Here is a 6,638-nt window from a genome sequence, read left to right on the forward strand (position 1 = left end):
ATGCAGGACTCGGGGGCGCAGGTGCCGCCGTCGCTGATGTACGGGAAGTTGGGCTTCACGTGGTCCAGCTGCACGGCTATGGCGTACCTGTCACACGGCCGAGGCCGGCGCGGTACAGGTCAGAGGTCGGCGGGTTCAGGGTCACGCCAGCTGACCCCAGCCGAAACGAGGTGCGGTGGCGGCAGGTACACTCGGAATGCGAGGCGACAGTGCCGGAAATATACGCAGTGCAGGGGAAAACGAGAAAACTGATGCTTGGCACGATGGAACAGAACGGAGAACATCGTAGTTCGAAATTAAAGTAAGTAAAATATAATCATGTCGAGACGGGTCAAAGTGGCCAACCATAAAATGCACTTACGTCGTGAAGAACGTAACAACGAATCCGATAAAAACGCAGAGGGGAAGCACGTACAGGTGCCGCCAAAGCCCCATTCTGCAGCTAAAACAGAGAAACAAACGGTATCATATAAGCAACCGGCAGCGGGCTGAAACATTGGAGGTCACCTTGTGGGCACATTTGTCATTGACGATGGTTTGATTACAACAGTTCTGGGTGGGCTGGTATCGACCAACCGATGAATAATACCAGGACGTCAGCACATATTAACAACCATGCATATCAAGACTTTCAACGCCTTCAAACGGCCGGCGGTTCACAGTACCTACAGGACCCACAATACCCACAATACCACCCACAATACACCCACAATACCCCACCAATATTTTCACCAGAATTCCCCACAGTATCCATCCTCAACACTCTACAGCGTCCACCCACAATATCCCACAGCATCCACCCTCACCACGGCAACCATAGCACCTATTCTAGTACGGTGCCGGCCCGCCGAAAACGCACGGGCTGCTGCTGCTGCACTGCCGGTGCCGGCGGCCGGAGGCAGACCGGGGCCGTGCGACACCGCCGACGGCGCCGCCTGAAGCCCACTGGCCCACGCGAGCGAACAACACAACTCAGAGACGGCCACCTGAGCATCGACAGGTGCAGCGGCGCCCCGAACCGTGCGCACACAGCTGGCGGCGGTAAGTCCCGAGTGACGAAGCGTCGGCGATACGAGTCTGGCGGACAGACTGGCGGCAAGCCGGCCGGTGACCTCCGGGTCACCTGAGGTGACATCACGGGCACAGTTGTGGACGTTTGTTTGCGATAGACAATGTTGCCCTGGGCCTGGCCTGACGCGGCCCTCGCGGGCCGGCATGCGCCGCGCCGCGGCGGCCGGACTGGCCCAGCCCGCCAGGCCGGCCGGCCGGACGGTCGGCGATCTCGACCCGCTCGTTGGCGGGGGGGGGGGGGGGGGGGGCGTCACCGACGGGCGCCAGACAGCGCCACACACCGGGGCAAGCCAGCTGTTATCGACCGCCCGCGCAGCCAGACATGCGCGTTATCGACCGCGCACGTGCGCGGGCACGCGGGGGTTCGATCACCACACAATGTATTGGCCCGTCTGAGCTGCCGGCTGCGGTTGGCAAGCGGGGGGGGGGGGGGGGGGAGGAAAGTGCGGGTGCTTTGAAACCGCCACGAGCGCAGATACGGACGCGCACTCACACGCGTAAGATTAACACTCAAAACGCACACAATCGAGTCACCAAGGTCAAAGGCAAGAAGCAGGAATGGACAGGCAGTTCTGACATTCTAAAAATAAAACCAAGACATCGAGGACAAATGACAAGCGATGAAAAACACGACATTTGGAAAGGATCACACCCCTCGACGTCGCTGTTGAAAGACATGGCTATGCAGGTTTCCCGACTTGCACAATGCCCAATCTCGTACGACACGCCAACAGTACAATGAAGAAAATAATGGAAAACAACGCCATTCAGCGCAACAACATATAAGTATAAAATATAAACCTAAAAAACAACACGGCAACGGTAAGGAAGAGCATGTAACAGGATACGCTCGCATGTCCTATGTAACGATCACTTGCATCAATCGTGGAAAACAGAACATAGCCAATCCATGGAAGAAAACAGTGCAAAAGAAGTTTCTGGAAAAAAAAATATTGTCGCTTCAGCTTGGAAGGCACCACAAGTAAAATCCTGTCCTGGCAGATCAAACCAAGACAGATAAGAATAAGTGACGCCTTTCTCTTTCCCACGTTCCAGCAATCACTAGTAGACGTTGTTTTGGCATCAGTGGCATTGCTCCGAATGGCTCGCCGCGCAAACCCACCGCCCTTATGGTGCGGCATGGTGTTTTCCGCATATTAAAAATACTGCCACGCCCCCTCACCCTCCCGCCGTCAGGCCCTTCTTCTCCCTTCCCCCTCCCCCCCCCCCCCCCATATACGGCCGTCCTCGACAAGCCGGCAAGATCCGAGTGCCGTGTCCGGCACACCACCAGCTGAGCCGACCACCGACCTCAGGGTGTCCGGCACACCAGCTGAGCCGACCACCGACCTCAGGGTGTCCGGCACACCAGCTGAGCAGGCCGACCTCAGGGTGTCCCGGCACACCACCAGATGAGCCGGCCACCCGACCTCAGGGTGTCCGGCACACTACCAGATGAGCCGGCCACCCGACCTCAGGGTGTCCGGCACACCAGCTGAGCCGGCCACCGACCTCAGGGTGTCCGGCACACCAGCTGAGCAGGCCGACCTCAGGGTGTCCGGCACACCACCAGCTGAGCAGGCCGACCTCAGGGTGTCCGGCACACCAGCTGAGGCCGACCACCGACCTCAGGGTGTCCGGCACACCAGCTGAGCAGGCCGACCTCAGGGTGTCCGGCACACCACCAGCTGAGCAGGCCGACCTCAGGGTGTCCGGCACACCAGCTGAGCCGGCCACCGACCTCAGGGTGTCCGGCACACCAGCTGAGCAGGCCGACCTCAGGGTGTCCGGCACACCAGCTGAGCCGGCCACCGACCCTCAGGGTGTCCGGCACACCAGCTGAGCAGGCCGACCTCAGGGTGTCCGGCACACCAGCTGAGCCGGCCACCGACCTCAGGGTGTCCGGCAACACCATCGAGTTGCGCAGACAGTCGACCTCACGGAACGGAGGCGAGTCCATCCATTTTTCCCGTATGACAAAAGTGATAATTCCTCGCTTGTTTGACAACGCGTGTAACCCCTCATGCTATCACCGGTGGCATACCCTGGCGGGAACCGGGCCCGCGCCACGGTGCTCCGTATCCTTTAAGAGGAGGTCCACCCATCTTAATGCTAGCTGCATTCGACAGTGTTTCAAAGCTTATCCAGCAGGGTTTCCAGAGATAAAAACAACTTTGTGTCACCAGAATCTTTGTTCTCCGGTGACCTCTGCACGCAATTCGCTGGCGTTATATCCGTGTCCTCTGACCCCGAACCAAGACATCTGACCTGCCCGGCTCATTTGTGGAAGTCTGAGGTGCTTAGATGCTGGACTGACTGCCGCCCGATTCGACGCTGATTGGCCGATTTGAACAAGGGAAGGGGCAACAAGTAGTGAACCCCAAGCCTGGGGTGTAATAGCATGACAAAATGCGCGTGGAATATACGCGTGGAATCGCGCACAAGAATACGCGGTGGAATCCTTGCTACGCAAGTGGCCGAATATTGGAACACTGCATATCGGGATAGCCATTTCAGCCTGCGCGGCTGCCGGGCCTGGGGCGGCCGGCACACGGCCGGAGCGGACCGCAGCGAGCCCACCGGCACACGGCCGGAGCGGACCGCAGCGGGCCCACCGGCACACGGCCAGAGCGGGGCAGCCGGGAGGCGCCGCGTGCCGTGCGGCCGTGCGGAAGTGCACACAGACTGCAGACGTCAGCGGCGATAGCGCGCACGGCGCACACTTGACCTTCAGCGATGACCCCCGGGGGGGGGGGGGAGGGGAGGTCAGTCGCACAGAGCCGGTCGTCACGCGGTTGGCAGTGGCGCGGGGCACGGCCATGGCCGCGCCCAGGCACGGCCGCACCGGGCACGCCGGCCGGCCCACGAGATCTGACGTCACGCTTCGGCCGGCCTGTGAGATCTGACGTCATGCCCGAGGCAGGCTCCGCCGCCCTGGGGTGCGGGGTGGGCAGAGAGCAGAGCCGGACAGAATGGCTGCCCCCAGCGAGGCTATGACGACTCGCCCTCATACCAACTCGGTCGTCGTCGTCAATATGGGCTGTATGCTGCCCTCAGTTGGTGAGGCTTTATGGTGGCATTTGCCTCACAGCCTAGCAGGAAGGGTGGACACTGCAGGAATCAAACCCTACCCCAGGTTTTCCAGATGTGCAGCTTAACATGACACTTTTTGCACCAGTAGGAGGCCCAAGGATGTAATGTATGAAATGCCACTTACAAGGTGTCATGTACAATCTCAGTGGAGTGCTTGGTTAATGCACATGCCAGTGTAGTTTGGGGGGTCCCTGGGCAAAGCCTGACGTTGGCAGACTTTCTTTGACCAGCCCTTGCCCAGGAGATAGCAGCAGCTGGGAAGTGGTCATCATCCTGCCCTGAGAATGTCAAGCAGTGCCTGCAGTGAAGTCTCGTCTGCTTGAAATAGCCCCTTCATTCAGGTGATATTTCACAAGGAAAGGTTAAGGACATGTTCGGGTAATGCACCTGCTGTGCCCACACTTAGGTCTGAGAGTGCCCATTGGGCACTCAAAGTGTTTTTTGATACTGCCCTCATGCACAGTGATCTTATCAAAATGAATAAGAAATACACAAGTTAGGCAGGCACTGACATACTTTTAACATGACACATTTTAGGAAAACAAGATGAAGGTTATCATGCACCATTACATGAAGTCCCAGGCACTAGGGAGGTCATATTAACACCCATGTATTGAGAGGGACACTGCAACTGCAGAACAATTCATGCAACTATGCACACAGTAAATGCTCACGTCATCCACCCACACATCCACAGGATGCCACGTGCTGTCAATATCATCACTGACCAGGTGCTTCATCCTGGCCAGAAGAGGTCATGCATTTTGCCTGATACATCTCCAGTGTGAGCTACCACCCATCATGGGCATGAACACTCCTGCCTGAGTAACCTTGGAAGAACATGGAACACAAGCCCTCTCAACAGAATAAACTGTGCAGCATGCTGTCACATTTTGTTTGAGTTTGGCCTGGACAAACAGCCGGAATAATGTTTTAAATTACAGTGGCAAATGGATTTCAAGCAGTGAATGAAAAAATAATTGAAATACAATACAAATGATTTCAATTGTTTTCCTTATCAAGCACAAGGTAAGACATCCAACATCAGCACTTACTTTTCTTATTATGATAACAGTAATTATCATTATTCATGCTGCTGCTGTCAGGGTTGTGTCACAGTGCACTAAAGTTCAAGAAAATATCTTACTACATGTTTTGTAGCAATGCAGAGGGACGTTGCTTGAGAAGTTTACACCAAAACATTAACTTTCAGTACCTGAGGTGGCCTCTCTACTGCTAGATAAGGTGCAAAAATGTTATCAACATTCATACAAAACAGCTGTTATTAGTTGAATATTCCTACTCTTATCAGGTATGGACGCAAATGATAGCGAAATTACAGGCAAAATAGTCGTAACCGCATGGTTAAGTCTTCACAACCCTGTAAGTTTATAGATGACAGGCTGTAAGGCCTGTAGACTAAACCTAAGCAAGTGAATGCGGGCAAAGCCAATGTAAAACGTACCTGGCTTGGCCAGAAGACTGGGAAGAGTCTTGCGCCATACACGTCACCATTGTAAAAAATGTCCAAACTGGGCTTCAAGAATATAACTTAAGGGCTTACATGGCTTGGCTGTTTGATTCGCCCCAACTGCGGGGCAAAAGTTACTCTCCTTGCTACTTTCGCCAGCACAAGTGAAAGCTCCATCCACAGACGCCCACCGCCCACTCCCGCCGCTTTATGACAAACTCAAGGCCGAATCCTAAGCCAGCTGATTCAGCCGATTGATGCTGTTAAAATCGTGCTCTTCTTCTGTACGCTCGCCCCAAAGTGGCTAACGGCCACGACAGACGGGGCTGCGCGCGTTAGATACACGCGCATGTCTACGGGAGCTGGCCCAGGCCTGGAAAGATGAATCCGACAAAGAAGTACATAATTGAATATATCCCAATAAAGGCATCGTGACTTATTTTTGTGTGTATGTGCTATGCGTAGTCTTGTGTTAAATGCCCTATTTTTAAGACTCAATTCGGACCTTTTGAATAAATGGATTTCTGAGACCAGAGCTTACGCTAAGCAGTGCTTGCTTCGTGAGCCCTGACCTCTACCATCCAATCGCGCTACTCAAGGTCAACGAAAAAATTGCGTAGCGAAAGGTTCCCACGCTGCAATGTTCAGCACGGTCAGCCCTGTCCCCTCACGTCACCTGACCTTTAGCGCGGCTGCTGCCACCTGCCACAGGCATGCCTGTCAAGACCACACCGCGAGCGCTTGAGGCGACTTGACCTCACCCTTCCACGAGTGGGTGGGCCGGAAGGCAGGCACTCTAACCAACTGAGCCATAGGGACGAACTTCGGCGCAAAGTGCCGGGGTTTGACTCATGGAAGATTAACAACGCAATGGTTCCCGATTGTAAGGGCTGTTTCGACATTCCGCTGGGTGAGGCATGTCTCGAAGACTGCCGAAATGCAGCGACAGACCCCGGCTCCGGCCCCACCGTGTGGCGCGAGAGTTCACGACCAACTCACCGCC

General features: G+C 55.4%; 1 long non-coding RNA gene across 1 annotated transcript; it reads right to left on the reverse strand.

Annotated features, from left to right (window-relative positions):
• LOC119108577 (uncharacterized) lies at positions 1–5,851 on the reverse strand. Its single transcript, XR_005095311.1, has 3 exons — positions 5,630–5,851; positions 362–442; positions 1–87 (listed from the first exon to the last, which is right to left on the reverse strand). It is a non-coding gene; the product is annotated as an uncharacterized LOC119108577 (long non-coding RNA).
• Positions 5,852–6,638: the final 787 nt, after the last annotated feature.

The sequence above is a fragment of the Pollicipes pollicipes genome, unplaced genomic scaffold, assembly GCF_011947565.3.
Source record: "Pollicipes pollicipes isolate AB1234 unplaced genomic scaffold, Ppol_2.1 Scaffold_6686;HRSCAF=7923_pilon_pilon_pilon, whole genome shotgun sequence".
NCBI classification, from domain to species: Eukaryota; Metazoa; Arthropoda; class Thecostraca; order Pollicipedomorpha; family Pollicipedidae; genus Pollicipes; species Pollicipes pollicipes.